This window comes from Branchiostoma belcheri, unplaced genomic scaffold (assembly GCF_001625305.1).
Source record: "Branchiostoma belcheri isolate BF01 breed outbred unplaced genomic scaffold, Haploidv18h27 scaffold59, whole genome shotgun sequence".
Classification (NCBI taxonomy): domain Eukaryota; kingdom Metazoa; phylum Chordata; class Leptocardii; order Amphioxiformes; family Branchiostomatidae; genus Branchiostoma; species Branchiostoma belcheri.
The window spans coordinates 1526650-1543734 of NW_017804231.1; the positions used below are offsets into that span (position 1 = coordinate 1526650).

At 44.0% G+C, this 17085-nt stretch overlaps 1 pseudogene; it reads left to right on the forward strand.

Moving 5' to 3' along the window:
* Positions 1 to 342: 342 nt before the first annotated feature.
* On the forward strand, positions 343 to 16286 carry LOC109482152 (annotated as a pseudogene).
* The last annotated feature ends 799 nt before the right edge of the window (positions 16287 to 17085 follow it).

Here is a 17085-nt window from a genome sequence, read left to right on the forward strand (position 1 = left end):
TATGGGCTGTTGAGAGAGGATGTTGTGTACGCCGCAGGTCAGTAGGGCAATATGTACATGTAGTAAAGTGTAGTGATTCGACCTTGGACAATGTGTACCTTTCGTCACAGGTGGTGTTTTTGCCCCGATTCCAAAGTCCAAAACGCACAGTTGGTGTAAACAAGTTGGTCTAAAAACACCGGTGCATTTAGCTTCTGAATCAACACATTCAACAACACCGTATGTACGCGTTTGGCGCGATGTCGCCAAGCTTCGCGCCCCATCTCTTGGAGTGTTCAGGTTAGCGATTCCAAAGTTCGTATTCCAAGGACAAGAGTGCTGAGAGACAAGACTTGCGGGTCAGTTTAATCTGTTATTGGCGAATAACTGCCGGTTTCGCACTGATAGCGAGTGTTTGCATGTTGTTATTTTTCTCCATCAACTCTGTGGATGAAACAGCCCAAGTGTTGTTGAGAGGCGCCTGCTGAAAAATGGCTGGAATCACGGGTTTTGTGCTGGGAATGGTGCGGCTGTACGTGTCCTTACTGGTGTTCGCTACGGTGTGCGTGGTGACGGCGGGAGTTCTCAACCTGGTGCGGCTTTCGGCGCACTTCTTCCGCGTGCCCGAGCACCAGGCCCGGCGGAGGAGAGCTCGGAGGGAGAGCTACCGGGCCCGGCGGAGTCTCCGGCAGAGGCAGGTGTCCAGGACAAACAGCGACGAGTCCACAGAGGTGTCAGAAGCGGTGGAGTTGGACTCGGAGTTTGAGGTACTGACGCAGCCCGAGTTAGCGTCACCTCCGAGTTAGCGTCATCCTCAGTCGTGAAAATGCGTGACCCACAGTCATTGCGCTGCCTAGGACTACGTCTTCTGAGGAAAAAAGACTGTAAAAAAAGACAGATATAAAATGTACCGACTGTTCTATCTTCCAGACAGATTTGTCGATTTAATAGACTTAGGACTTGTAAAACGTCCTTGGATAGAACAGACAGAGAGGACTTAGTGACCGAACATGAAGACCAGGTTGTACGATGCCTGTGCTAACTAATGTTGGTTGTGATGACAAACTGAAAAGTGAATAGAGTAATCTGGCGTCCAAATTAAACTGTTGCCAGGTACCAGCACCGGGCCTGTTAACATGCCGCAACGTTGGCAGGCAAAACTTCCCATCGGGGTGTGCTTATTAGTTCGGCCGGCGGCGATAGAAGGTTACAATGCCGAGAATGTCAAGCCCGAATCCCTGAAAGAGACTGGGCCCCAGGCTAAAGGATCGGATGAGACTGACGTCGCATATACGTGAAAAATGTTTTTAAGATAGTAGTAACATCGTGATGTATTTATGATGCTTCGGGTCGACTGAACCGGATGGTGAGCGTTGCCAAAAACAAGCAACGAGACCTACACGCACTGGGTGCTACATGTACATGTATCCTTGAACTCGAGCTCGTGAGTCCAGGACAAAGAGTCGACTTGTATATGAATGTCACTTAGAAAATTCATGCCTTTTGTTTGAGCCGTATGACATTGATGTACATATGTGTGTAGAAGCCAGCATGGACACTGTATCATACCAAAGTTATTGTTTGCATGTATGGAATTGTCCTCTGTGATTTCAGTGTTGTATCAACATGTTACCGGACTACCTTCTGCATGGCTGTATATTATATGTTTAACTTCTTTATTGCAAGTTATAATATGGAAAACTATGAACAATGCATTATGGATGTAGTAAGTCTTGATATAGATAGCATTTGCTGCTGATATGATGAAGTTAAAAGGACATATTTACAGCTGAAAGTTTGTACAATGTTAATCACTAAGAATCTGTGGCATTATAAACGACCTTTGCCCTACACGTAGCTGCTACTCCCTGAATTAAACTAAAAAACAAAGTCCGGAGTAAAGACCGCTTTTATGTTGACATTACGCATTTCGTCACAAACGGACGCAATGTTAGAATTTGGCTACATGAAGACCGAACGTCTAATTACCCTGCCAGCCCCAATATGAGCACGCTAGGACCACAGATTAGGTAGCGTACCGACTACTATCACGACCAAACTGAAGGGGGGGGGGGCTGTAGACTGTTTCCAGGGCCCACACAGACCAGTTAACGTTCCCCGGCTACAGAGCCAACATGTGTAGGCCCTGGAAATAGTCTAGCACCCAGGCTACACGGTGCAGCACAATGTAGCAAGGCGGTATTGTGTTTTAAATGAAGGGTGTTCTGAATGGATTATATTCTCCAAGGCTACTAGCAGGCAATAATTTCAGATATTTTGTTCAACCCTTTCGTTACAATAGACGTTAAAAGAAATTGTATTGGTATCCACTTTGAATTAAGTCGTCTTTCTGATACATGACTTAAAGCTCTTATGATAGCTGAAGGTCAGATTCTTTCTCATGAGGATAATCAGGCCACATGCACTCCCCCCCCCTCCCCCCAAGACGACTCTACCTTTGCCCTTTCTGCACGGACATGGACATGCCCAACGTTACAGGCGGTGGTAATTTTCTTCTTTTATCGCCCTCAAATGAGGTGAAACATGAAGATATGACCACGATAAACCGACCTGTATGTTACAAATAACTGATTCAATTACACCATTGTGGCAAGGGGGTCTTGTGGTCAAGTTAGAGCTGCTGACAGGGAATCTCAAGTTTCTGCCCAAAAATGGCATAAAGTTAAAAAAAACTGTGGACTTTTGAACGCACGGCATGTAGCTAATTGCGGCTTTTGAGTGACATGTCCTTCATGATCATCTCATTTGCCTTCTGGCATTTGGTATTGTTGAGGGGCGACACATTATGAAGGTTGGTCTTCGTCCATTACCTCAGAAAAGTACAGAGACCGGAGGCATTATTTGAATACAAAATTACGCTTCAGGAAAACTCTAAGATCGCTAATGCAAATCGCTTGGCAAACGAGGATGTTCTGAACAGTGCTGAACAAGTGATATGATGGGAGGACAGACAAATGGTTAGGGACGGGGACAAAGTGGCACAAGACCCCATAGGGACAAGGCGCAGTCCTTGCCGTGTGAGGTGAGGTCAACGTACCCAATTAAGTACAACAAAGGTGTCTTCAGAAAAGTGAGTGATGTGTCCTTGCTCCTGTCATGTGTTCTTTTGTATAGCTGAGCAGATAACTTAGCTGAAAAGAATTTTCGCAGAAACCAATTATTTTATTACTTCCACTGTGGTGAAGTCACGGTTACATGAGGTTAAAAAGGACGCCAAGGTAGAATCCTAGCCTGTGTTACACAAGCTCTCGGCCGGAGGTTAATGACTCCCGCCAACTTCGGGGCGGCCGGCCGCCAGGAGCGCGATTAGTCAGGCTAGGTAGAATCCTACGTAATGCAAATTCAAAAACCGAACAACAGGATGCGTGAGTGAGTGATCCAATTGTTTGACTTAATTGTGTGAGTTATACCTAGTACAAATGTATATAGCTGGGCAGACTTTAGGTCGGTCATGGCAAAACCTTGTCAAACTCTCTGTTTCAGCCGGACCATGATCTTAGACATATTGTTAAACCGTTTGATTACAAAAGGTGTGTTTAGAAATTGTATTGACATTCACTTTGCATTAAGTCGTCTTTCCGATACATGACTAAGCTGTTTTAATAATTGAGGTCAGAAAGTTTCTGAAACGACAAGCAATCCGCATGCACCCCCCACCCCCACCCCCAGCAGACAAAACTACCTTTGCCCTTTCTACCCAGACACGCCTACAGAGAGGGGCCACTCTTTTTCTTTTGTCGTCATCAACTGGAAATAACCACGATGCTTGTTTCAAGTAGATGCCAGTGCAATGTGGCGTCGCCACGGCTTGCGTGCTGCCATGCTATCATTTAACAGTTCACAGACAGTATTTTACTATCACTGAACTGATGACAGCTATCTTGTGTCATTTCATACGTTCTTCTGGGCGTGGAAATACTATCATATTTGAAAACAAACCTGACTATACATGAAAGAACATGATAGAAAACTATCTTGTGTAAGACGCGGTCCATAATTTACAGAATTACCAGCTATAACTAACTGTTTTGTGTCACGGTGAAATGCTTTTTTTCTAGGCGTTGCCGGCGCCAGCCTAATGTCATCATGGTCTTTTACTTTTGTTGTGAACATAGTGTGCTAATATGTGCAACCTTCTGTAGTTTTTCAGATTTCACACTTTCTGGATCAAATCAGTACGTCTTTCTTTGCTTTTTATCTCCATTTGAGTGGTTTCTTCATTTGAAAATGATTAACTCAGTTTTAAACCGATCATAGATACGCATCTTCGCCGAACGGGCTTCGATGAATAATTACAACTTAAAAGTTTTTAAGGCGTAAAAAAATACGTGCGGATGATTTTCTTTGGTCCCTTTCCACTAGACCCTTGATTTCATCATTGCAACGTAGTGTAAGATGTAAAAACGTAACAAAACACACATTTAAAACGTAAAATCGTTCTTTATGTATGAAGTTCGTTCAGCAATCTGTTAACTTGATCATTGGTCGCGCATTTCTCGCCGAGGCCTCTATTGTCATGGTGTTAAGCACACCGAGTTGACTCTCTCAATTTAGCTCTCTTGTACTGATAAGGAAACCGGTCCCGCAAGACAGTCAGATCGGGTGATTGGTCGGGAGAAGACCAGATCAGTCAGATATCTCATGCTCACAGGTCTGGAGGAAGCCACTCTAGCTCTCTGTCGCACCGTGCAACGCAGACGTCGTATCTGTCTGAAGGTATGTCGCATAGCAAGCATTTCTCTGTTCAGTTATGAGTGATTTTTGTAAAGTAATTAACACCACTGTCACATAGATCTATGACGCACCCGCGTTTTTTTCGCTCGATATCGCCCACGGTACGGAGAAACCAGCTGATATATTCAAGTTTCAATCTAGTCTATTGTACCCGTTTCTTCTCAAGAATCTACGACGTACAACAAGATCGTCGCGGAAAAAAAACTCTTACGTACGTGAGTCCTACCATGTTTGTGACCGGGTTTTAAATTAACAGCGAAATTATTTTAGTCTTTATTGACGCGATATTCTGCAGCACAAGCTACCAAATATCGCAGCACGCTTCCAAATCTCTCTGCACCAACATACCTTTCCTCCGATATCAGAGGGAGGGTAAAATTTTCGTACATGAAGAAGGCCTTGTGCTCGACAACTCGTTTCAACGTCATTCTCTCAGTTTAATGTGTTATGAACGGTTGTACGATATTTCGCGGGGACGGACGTTAGACGGTTGTGAAAAATGTCCGAATGCCCCATGCCGCGGTCCTCTCCCTAGACTGGCCTAAGATGACTTCCCCTTCCACCTTCTCATTAGGATCTTCTGTAAAAAATGACCGCGACCCAAACGGAGAAACGCCGTTTATTTAAGACGCCTACTTTATTTTTGGACGCCTTGTCATTTGGGACGGCTGCCCGTCCCTGGCCGTAAATTGAGATTAAGAACGGGTAAAGAACACCTGAGCGGCTAAAACGGTCTGTGACGCTTCAAACGCATGGCGCGCCGTCAAAAATATCGGTCTCAACGGCGTATGTTCCTGTGACAGCTTTGGGCGGCATTTCCGGACCGGCTCCCGGCTTGGACGTGTTGCGGTGCGGGCTTTGGGGTGGGTCTGGGCGGCTTGGGGCGGTTCAGGGAAACGGCCCAAATGGGCTCTGAGGGGTGGTGCATAATGGCCTCCAATTTTGGATTGGCATTCACATGTTCATGGGACTGCATGGAGCGATCATCCTCCTTCGCAGGGCTAAAATCCTCCGGTTCCGAAGGAAGGAACCGGAGGATTTTAGCCCTGCGAAGGAGGATGGGAGCGATAAGTTTCTACTTTATTCTGTCTATTCATATAATTACACAAACTTTTAGAAGTACATGTATAACGTAACACTGACGTCGACGTTAACTGTCATAACTTTTTCAATTGTTGCACATAAACACCATGCGTTCCGTGGCAAAAATAAGTAAGACATTAGTTTCAAAGACGTATTTAGAACAACGTGTGGTCAGAGTCTGTTCAAATTTCCCAAAAAGTGGTTGGAGTAACTTGGAAAATCTAGTAAACACTTACTGTTTCTATTCATAATTGGCAGAACATGTATTCTGAGCGTTAAACGAGACCCTTGCCTAACGGATGCTTTGTGTCGTCTGGCGTCGCCAGCCTAAATGTCATGGGTTTTACTTTTGTTGTTAGAGTTAAGCTGGAGTCACATTTCCAACGGGCCCTGCGCGGCATGTTCCCGGTGCAGACGCCGACCGGAGTCATGAAGCCGAGCGTACCCCGGCTGTCATGCATATCACAAATGTCCCTGTCGGGGCCCGGTTGTGCTCCGGCTGGCGCTGATGACAAACGTTTGGTCCTTTTGACGGCCGGTTTCTGTCAGGGACCCGTCCAGTGCCCAGTCAGTCTCCCATCTTAACCCGTGCAGGGTGCGGTAGGGTGCCGACCGGTTCTTACAGTCCGGCCGGGCAGCTGTTGGGTCTTGGTGGAATCAGCGTCGTGTTTTCGAGGCGCGCCCCTGGATGTGTTACACGAAAATTGACGCGGGGCATGCAAAACGGTGATTCAGGAAAGACATCACGTACATAAACTGCATGGCAAACGAGGATGTTCTAAAAAGTGAAAGTGACATGACGGGAGGACAAAAAAACTGGAGAGGAATGGGGACAGTCACAAAGTAGCACAATGATCCATGACTCACAGGAACAATTAATCAAGGTGCGGTCATTTTGCGTGTGAGGTGCGCCCATGAAACCCCCCTGTGTTCTGAAAACTACAACAAAGGTGTCTCCAGAGAAGTGTATGATGTGTCCTTTCTCCTGTCATGTGTTCATTTGTATTGCTGAGGCGAGGACGTTACTTAAATGTCGCTGTCCTGTAGAACGTTCGCATGCCAACATTTTGCAACCTCTTTTTGTAACAGTTTTTGTTACATTAATCATCCATGACCTCTGACCTCTCCCCGTTCACTTAAGTTCAGTTTTCAGTTAATGTTGTGTGCGTTATGTTATTTTTTTTATTAAGACTCACACCTTTTGTTATGTTGGTTTTACTTTCATGTACATTTGTTTTGTTCTGTTCTGTACATTTGTTTCATTGTAATTTTGCGACTCCAGGAAGAATAGATTTCATGTAAATCTAATGGAGATCGAATAAACAAACAAAAACAAACAACATCATTATTTTACTTCTATGTAGTGTGTTTACGTCACTGTTACAAATTAAAGGTGGATTAAGTGTAGAGTCCAGGTAGAAACTTTACTTAAAGGTCGCTGTCCTGTAGTAGCCTGGGTACCATCCTACTTGTATGCCGGGGCTCCCACATTCTTATGCTGGGGTCACAATTCCCATACAGGGCCCGGCAGGGCAGCTGTTGGGAACAACAAAACATCGAAAAGTTCTTAATAACAATCATGGGCTCTATTTCTCTATCTTCTTGATAAGAATAGTTAATTTTTCGTTCGTACAAACAGCCCGGCCGGGCCCCGGTTTGGAAATGTGACCTAAGCATTAGGGAAGCGAGTGTGGGAGCCCCGGCATACAAGTAGGAAGGTACCCAGGCTAGTCCTGTAGAACTTTCGCAGACCGCATCATTTCGTTACTGCCACTGTGTTGATATCAGTGTTACATAAAGTCGATAAAGGTTAGACAGCCAGGTATAACCCTCAATCGTCCGCAGGCATCAGGAGCTGATGCATGGCGGCTGCAGACATGCGCAGGTCCCGCCAGGTCGATCTGTTGTGCGCAGACCTAGCCTCCTTTGCAGGTGTTCCGCCTGGAGCGGTCTTATCCCCAAGCAGATGTTTAGATGGCCGCAAAAGACAGTATCCAGTCGGCCAGGCAGTATCCATTTGGCAGTATCCAGTTGCAAATGCTGCTTAGCTAATGGATACTGCCTGGCCAATTTCTTTTGCGGCCACCCAAACATCTCTGAGATTAGGAGCGGTCGGAGTTTGTTTCCTTCTGTCGACCTCAACTTGAAGTGCTACATTTGTATTTGTCTAGCCTCTACTAGGCTTGGGGCCGCACCCGAAATGTTCTCTCAACGGACAAACTCCCTTGGCATGCTTATCTCTCTATTTGGCCGATTTCTACTCTTTCCAGCCGCCTCTCCAAGCCTGGTAGAGGCTACTATTTGTCCACTATTCCCAGAAAATCATTTCCCATCGCTACACTGATGACTATTTTGTGTTATTACTCGAATTTCTATGGGCTTCGAAATATTTTCATCTTTGAAAACAAATGTCTTGTGTGGTTAGATGTGTTTTTCCGTGCTATTTATACATTTTTTTCCACTTGAAACTGACAAATTCATTTATTTGAGACGTAGTTGAGCAATGTCTATACCGAGCATTACCTTAGCTATCATCATACCTTACCTATACAGATATTAAGGTCCCAAAGAATCATACAAATTTTAGTTAGGACTGTTGTATTGAAAACCAAAGTTTCTGGGGTCGAATTCCTAGCAGATGCCCTAAAATCTCATAATGTTTACACACTGTGAACCTTTTGAAGCTGCAGCATGTAGCTAATTGCGGCTTTTGAGTGAGATGTCCTTCATCTAATTCGCAATCTGACCTTGTGCATTGTTGAGAGGCGACACATAATGAAGGTTGGTCTTCGTCCATTAAGTTTAAAAATTTAGAGACTATTTTAATACAAATTGATGTAATTTGCATTACGTGGTTTCTTCTTGGACTCTACCCTTAATTCACCTTTAATTTGTAACAGTGACGTCAACACAATACATAGAAGTAAAATAATGATGTTAGCCTGCGAACGTTCTACATGACAGTGACATTTAAGTAACGTCCTCGCCTCAGCAATACAAATGAACACATGACAGGAGCAATGGCACATCATACACTTCTCTGGAGACACCTTTGTTGTAGTTTTCAGAGCACACGGCGGTCCCTTCGCCGCAGGTCACACGCCAAGGACCGCGCCTTGATTAGTTGTTTTCAGACACTTGGGTACCCGGCCCCTTGACCACACACACACACACACACACACACACACACACACACACACACACACACACACACACACACACACACACACCTTGCTTGCTAATTGTCACCGTGGGGTGTTGTACCACTTTGTGCCTGTCCCCGTCCCTATACACTTTTGTTCAGCACTATTCAGAACATCCTCGCTTGCCACGCGATTTACACGAGCCATGTCTGGAGTTTTCTCCAAGGATCATACATACATATATTTTTAATGGATAAAAAAGGCATTCTGAAACGCTTCAGATGGCATCCATTATCTTTTATCAGATACTGATTTAATTCATCCAGATTTGTGTGTTACATATATTCACTTTGATCCTGCTTCGAGCCGAATCGGAGCCGGATCAAAGCGAATCAACTCGTCTCGATCCGGATAATTTTATCCTAGTGGGAATTGGGCACTAGGTCGGTCGTAACAACTTTCCGATGGCCCTGGCGCAATAATGTTTTAAACATTTTAAAACGGCAGGCGCTGACGAACAGTAGCCGACCTCGCCAAGCACCAGTTCCCCGCCACATCCCACCTGTCTCCCGACCTACTCCCAACCATGGCTGGGGAGTTCGGCAGTGTTCAGGACAGGAGGCCAAAGTTGGCTATTGAAAAATATGAAATTATGTATATAATGCTACAAAGATCATTACCCTTTTCAGAACTTCTGCAGAGGAACATCATGAGATGTGTCCTGGTCGTCCTGCTTCTGGCAGGCCTGGCCTGGGGAAGCCATTTCCGCGGAGGTACCATTTCATTTAAGCCCAACGAAGACACTACTGGCCAGGTGAGTGATTCGTTTGTTTCGGGTTGTCCTGTGAAATGATCTCCGAAATCGTCCTGCTAGTACAACTAGATTAACAAGGGTTCTGGCCTTGTGAGGGATTCGTTTGCTAACGTCGACCACGAGAATTATGTCCGCGATCTTATACTAGTACATTTGTACCTACTAGATTAACAATTATTGTGAGCGTGTTTCACGTTGTCCTTGAGAATTATCTCTGAGAGCGTCCTGGTAGTACATACTAGATTAACAATTAGCAATTTTGTTCTGGAGAGTTCTTTATTTTGTTTGATCCTTGAAAATTATAACCGAGGTCGTCCTACTAATACAAATCAGATAAACAAAGGTTCTATATGTTTTCAGTTCGATTTCTCCTTTAGGATGGCCTGGAGGTTGACGTCAACAAACAACGGTTGTACTCAGCAGAGGATCGACGATGGAATTCTTCACGGGTCCTCTTCGTCTTGGAACAGCGACATAGATGGCGCAATCGGCAATACTCAGTACCTCTGTACTGACTTCAGCACTGAAGAGAACTGGGCAACTGGAGGGAACTCATTCTCCTATGTGTTCAGCGATACCCAGCCTCGAGTTGTGTCGTAAGTAGAGTAGTGCATCATGTCTACCTTCACTAGTGCTTGGTCTAGCATAACAAACAACTGCTCTCAAACACATTCATATACATGTACGTAACCTTATATAGTGACCAGCTCCAACTCTCCTTCCTGCTACATAATGTAACCCAACCCAGTACAACAAGGTGTCTGCCACTGCACCGGTTACCATTGTGACAGAACAAAAATACACTTCCTTCTGTGAAGGTAAACGTAATTGTTGTACTTTTCTGTCACAGCTATGACAGTTGCTGTTGGATCAGTGTGAAGATCGGCGGTGGAGATTGGAATCTCCAGACTTTGGTGAACCCGACGCCCAGGAATGACACTGGCCGGCCCAACTCTTCCCCAATCAGCGCCAGTGCTCCAGTTGTTAGGTAAGAAGATGAGGCATTAATATTTGTTACTGTATTAGTAGCATATCTACACAGTATCCTTTGTTATGGCAGCACAACTGCAGTTCTCAAAATAATTAAGAAAGCCAAGAAACCAACCAACCAACCAACCAACCAACCAACCAACCAACCAACCAACCAACCAACCAACCAACCAACCAACCAGTCAGCCAAACAACTAACTAAATTAACCAAGCCAAGCTCTTTGTCTGCGATATCAGGTACTGGCTAATAAACGTTGCATTCCCTGTATACTCACTAGTACATTTACCTGCACATTTATACAGCTTATGTGTCATTGCCAAGCTATCGTCAGCTACAACTTGTATTGGGATATTAATCATTTATTTTTTTTTTAATAAACCAAGTCCAAGGAGTTTCTACACTGTGTAGGCGCTCCTTCGTCAGTCTAAACCCTGTTGTCCCCGTAGGATTCCAATGCAGTGCGACACCGCCATCCGTATCCCAGTGGAGGACCCTGACGGAGACAAAGTGAAGTGCAGGTGGGCCGTGGGTTATGACGAATGCGGAGACATCTGTGGCGGGCCGACTAACATGACGGTGGACGAGGTAGGTGCAACCATGAAACACATGTCTGTTTACGTCAATGAAGGTTAGACATCCAGGTAATGAGATACACAAGAGACCGTGACTGAATAGATTTGCAAAAATATCAGGTGTTTCAAGTGGCATCCACTACTTATCGCCAGTGACTAATGGAATCTGTAGTTGAACTGAAGTAATTATAAAAAAACTATATAAACTAAAATTTATAACTTTGGATAGATATCCATTAAACTAAAAATTCTTGTGTACATGTTTGTTTGCCTTAGGAATTTCTTCAGAAGTGTTTTACATATTATGAAAGCTACTTTTCCAACATACAAGAAATGAAACATAAATACATACAAATGGAGTAAACAGAAAGAGATGGCAGAAAATCTTAACTGGATGTGTATTTTATTAATTTTAAGACTGATTAACGTTATATTTGATATGGTCACAGCAACTGATCATATTAACATTATCAACAATGTATTTTTTTAATGGCCAGTTTTCCTTGACAAACACCTCCCCATGTGTACATACAGGAAGCGTGCGTGCTGAATTACGACACTAGCGCGGGGATGTTGGAAGAAGGCTGGTGGGCTGTGGCTCTAGTCATGGAGGATTTCTCACGTGATCCGTCCTGTGTGGGTTCGAGCGCCCCCGAATGTGGCCCTTTCACCCAGACACCACTCCAGTTTTTAGCTTTCGGTATGTGGATAAAGTCATTAGGGATTTATGAGGTTCACACATTCATATAACAACTTGCTGTAGTTCGATTGAACCTCCTTGATTCAATGCGATTTCTTTTCGAAATTCTAGTCCTCCAGCTGGTCTGTAGAGGACATACAATATGTAAGACACTCACCGTTCGTAAGAGGGAGGGCAGTCTATGGTGCATTCTTTGTCAACAGCCAGCGGCATTCAACTTTGACCTTAGACCACAATGCATCACGACTATGCGCACAAGGAACTGTGAAATGACTCGTTGTCATTTTTTTTGCATTTGTAGTAGAATAAAACTGTCAGAATGAGCCTGATTTTCGTATATTCTTGAAATTCTTTTTTTTTCTCACCAGTGTTTAACTCCTCTGTACCATGTAATCAACGACCTCAGCTTGTTGGCAGGACCCCTGAGGACCAGGGCTGTGTCGGCATTCCCACAGGAGGCACGTACACGGCCATCATCGAGGCGGAAAGCGACGTAACGTAAGAATCAATGAACTATGATTTTAATCATTGAATTTTAGTACGGCTGGGTGGCCCGTTCAAATTTAAAATTGATTCTTAATGGGGACCAGACTGCAAAAATCACCACCGGTGATGATAACAGCGAAAATAAACTTGTGACAAAATAATCCTATAACATCAGTAACAGAGGACAATGAGACATAAGTAACGGAGTATACAAAAACAAATGCATGTGTAACATGGATGCATATAAGAAAGCCGAAGGGAACAAATAAGAATCGTTATCATATCCATTACCCGTCCAGGTGAGCTTTTTACAGACTGTTCAAGAGTAAGTTCCAACATCCTTATATATTTTAGAACATGTTTACACAGGCAAATAAATAAACCGTTTCTTCTCCTGGTACGATCAGTGAAATATCGACCACTTCCCCCATTGGTCTGACCAAGTCCAGCCTGACTGCCCATCCCGACATCGCCCATCGGTCCTACGTCACCGTCACGTGGACACCGACGGCCCAACAAGCCGGGCAGCACGTGTTCTGTTTCCGCGCCATGGACGCCAATGGGTGAGGAAACTAAGCTCTTGAAATCATGACATTAGGACAAACGTACACAAACAATCCCCTGCAGTATTTGTATGTGGTAGTGTGTCGACCAAATGTATATACTTTGCTGAATACATTTATATTCGCTTGGATCATTTGCTTTATTTTGATAATGACCATTGTTTTTGTCATCATGTTATAAAATGTTACCGACTTTATATTCCAAAGCCTCGAGTCCGACCAACGATGCTTAACCCTTTTGGCCGGAGGTAAATATCCGTTGATCTTCTTACGTTTTCCTTAACGTTATCCTCACCAGGCTTCGAAGCGACTGGTAGTGGTAGAAATTGGCCAAGCAGACAGCTATCATACCAGGGGAGTTAGTCCGCCTCCCGTAGGTGGCAAATGTATTCCACCTACGGGACCAACTCCTCTGGCATGATAGCTATCCATTAAATAATTTGGACCAAATTTCTAATCTTTCCCGCCGCCTCCGAAGCCTGGTAGAGGCTATGAATTCGAACATCAGATTTATTTCTTCCTTTATAAACACGTTGGCCCATGCAGTAGTTACAACACTACTGCATACGTGTGACAATCATTGCAGGTACCGTTCACAAGCTAAGAACATGGCGACAAGACCATATATTGCCGACACTGAAAAATAAGACAGTGTTTTATTCAATGCGATAGAAATATACCGCTAAAAGAACATCATGTGCCGTATGCTAATACGAATACATAAAACACTAATACAATCTTGTATTTCAACAGCGGATCCTCCTGTCGCCATTTTGGGTTCACGTTCTCCGGATCCGTCTCAACCAATCGGCGTCGATGATCAGATCACGTGGTCCCTGACTTTTGACATGCCGGTACTGTTTATCCAAACTAAATCTATATAACGTATAATTGGGATACAGTGGTGTTTGTTTATGTAACTCACAGACTGTACTGAAATGCATATATCGTATTGACTTGTGAATTGTTGATTATGTGTCTATCACTAATAATTTACGTTTTCTCGGTACCAAGAGATCATATATACCATTTACTACTTATACGTGAGGAAATGAAACTCTTGTGCAGTGCTGTGGTTGCTTCCTAAGTCATCTTGTCTATTTGATTTTTCCATACACATAATTGCACGGAATATCCCAGACCGCCGCATAAAAATGCTCTGAAGGATTCGAACTCCACGGGTCGGCCATTTTGTCACCTATGAAAAACAATCAATATTCCGTACCACCAATTACTTACTCTTATACTATAATGAAAGTTCATCTGTGTTGGTATAGTTACATGTTTAAAGCTAATACTTTTCATCACACACAAGAAAGTTCTCTCACCTATTGCTTTCGACCAGTCACTCTGGTCTTCCTCAGTAGACTTAGTGAGGCTTGTCATGTGGCTTCTTTGACGTGTGACGTCACCACTGAGTCAAAGGTATCCGGTAGACGATGTCGGCCCCCGTCACGGTTGAGTGAAGCTAAACTCTTTTACAGATCGAAGCGCCATCAGTATCCAGGTTCATCCGATTCAATGACTGGACGGCGCGGAGGTCCTCACCATCGACACCAGCAGTTCCCCTGATGTCCAGATCTCGGGCAGCACGCTGGAATTCAGCACGGGTCCGGGCGTGTTCGCTGAAGGCCGCCACTACATCCTGATGGACGCCGGCGCCGTGGTGACCCCGTCCAACTGTGAGACCGGCGTGAGCTTCGACGGCATCAGTGACAGCACTGTCTGGGCATTCAGTGGTAGGCCTTTTTAAAATACAATTTCCTCTCAGTCATCGTGACAATGGGGGGCTCTGTGGTCTAGCGGCAGCCTGTTTGGCCCAGAACTCAGAATCCTGTATGTCACTCTTATTGTGTCATAGAAAGGCACGTTGCACGACGCAACCTTTCAATACCATGCCCTTAACACGGTGGATCAATACGCTATAATTGCCCTTAACTCCTTTACCTTTACACTTGTGACAACACTAGCTGCCAGGCGGCAATAACCAAAACCAGTAAAGATGGAATGTGGGAGGCTTAGCGCATGTGGCAGTTTCTCTCACGTGCACTCACTATTTATATGGAAATGAAGCCGACAAGCTCACGACGGCTATTGTAGACATTTATAATTCCATAAAAACTTCGTAGTGGTATTTATATCAGACATATAAAGCAGGGCAGTTTCATTGTTTTGTTAATTTGTCGTTGCATGGCGTTGCCATACTGACTTATGTTCCCATGTTTTCCAGCGGAGTGCCCTGCAGGCTTCAGCCTCACGCATGGGTTTGGAAGGTGCCTACATCGGGCCGGACGTCCCCTGACCTACGACGATGCAAGCCAATACTGCGGAGACATGGGCGGGAATCTGTTTCAGATAGACAGCGAAGCTAAGGCGAACAGGATGAAGACCATCTTGGACCATGCCAAGTAACTAATTACGCTCTCCCTCCATACTTGATAAATCGGTTATTGATTAGACTGTGATGTACTAGTTGGCCCTGTGCCTGAGGCGTCGCCAAAACTACCACATCCCCTACCTCTCGTGTAGACCTTTAAAAGATTGTAGTTAATTATCATTTAAACTTACTATTGCAATTTTTATTGTACAATATTTGGTTTGATAACTCTACCAAATTGCAAAAGCACACGGGACGATTCCTTTCCAATTCATTTAAATCTTATCAAGGAGGTTCAAATTTGAAGCTGTAAATGTTTAAAACTTTTATCGTTCTCAAATGACTCAAAGAGTCTTTTCTTTCCCATCGCTAGGAGTACCACGGACAGCTATGTAGGAATGTGGGTCGGCCTGGAGGACAAAGCTACCGAAGGGACCTTCAGTTGGGCCGATGGCACTGCCTGGGCCACCGGAGACTACACGGACTGGGCCCCGGCACCGTACGACGGGAACAGCAACAAGCGCGACTGCGTGCAGATGAAGCAGAAGTTCGACTGGCAATGGGTGATTCGCAGCTGCATGAGAGTCAAAAACTACTTCTTCTGTGAGCCAAATTAATAGCAAACATTCTATTCTTTAAGTTCCGTCTGCATTTCTCCTTCTTGGAAACAAAAGCATCTAAATCATCAGAGGTGTGTCTCGCTGGAAACCTTTTTTCTGAATTCTCTTTTTCCTAAATAACGATTTCGAACTTGAATTGCTGACAGAATTGCTCACTTTCTGTAGGATTGAAAGAAAACTACAAGTGTTACAGAACATGTATCACGTATGCTTAATGAGCTCTTTGTCTTAATGCCTATTTAGTCTTTTATAGGTTAATAATGGATGTTAAGATGTATAGGTATTGGGAGATATACCCTAGATCAATAGTTAACTAGATCAGGCTGTTGGTATTTGGGTACATTTGCATGTTCCATCTTTCATTGTTACATATCATCATTATCAAGTCTTTCTGACAATGGCTGTATCAGTCCAACATTCGTAATTCATAGTCAAATTATATAAATGTCAAATATAGGCCGAAGCCCAAACCTGTGCATGGGGAGTAAGGTAACCGACTTCTGCCAAAATAAATTTAGAAAGTAGACTTCGTACCTTCCGATTTTTCGATAATTCTGTTCACAACAGCCCTATTTCAGACAGTGTCTCTTTTCGTACTTCGGAACCAAATTCAAATCTTGATCATAAATAAAGATGAAGTATATGTAGCAACAACACGCACGCTCGCACACACACCTATACACACACGCACATATATATCAAAGCTTCATTATTACTCATAAGATAATTGATATGGTGGGGAATAAAAAGTGAGGTCACAAAAATTACTGTGTCGCCTTTTTTGTCTGTAAGAGTTACAACATATTCCCGTTTTTTAATTGGGGTATAACAAAATACAAAAAGGAGTGGAAACTAGACAAGAGAGACAGGTAGGTTTTTTAACTTATTTTTTTTTCTTTTTTTTTTTAACTTTTCGACGTGACAGAGACATAGACAAAGGAAGGGGAATAGAAAAAGGATGTGCCAAGCTACCCACGACAGGTTACTGTCCAAGTGCTCCCA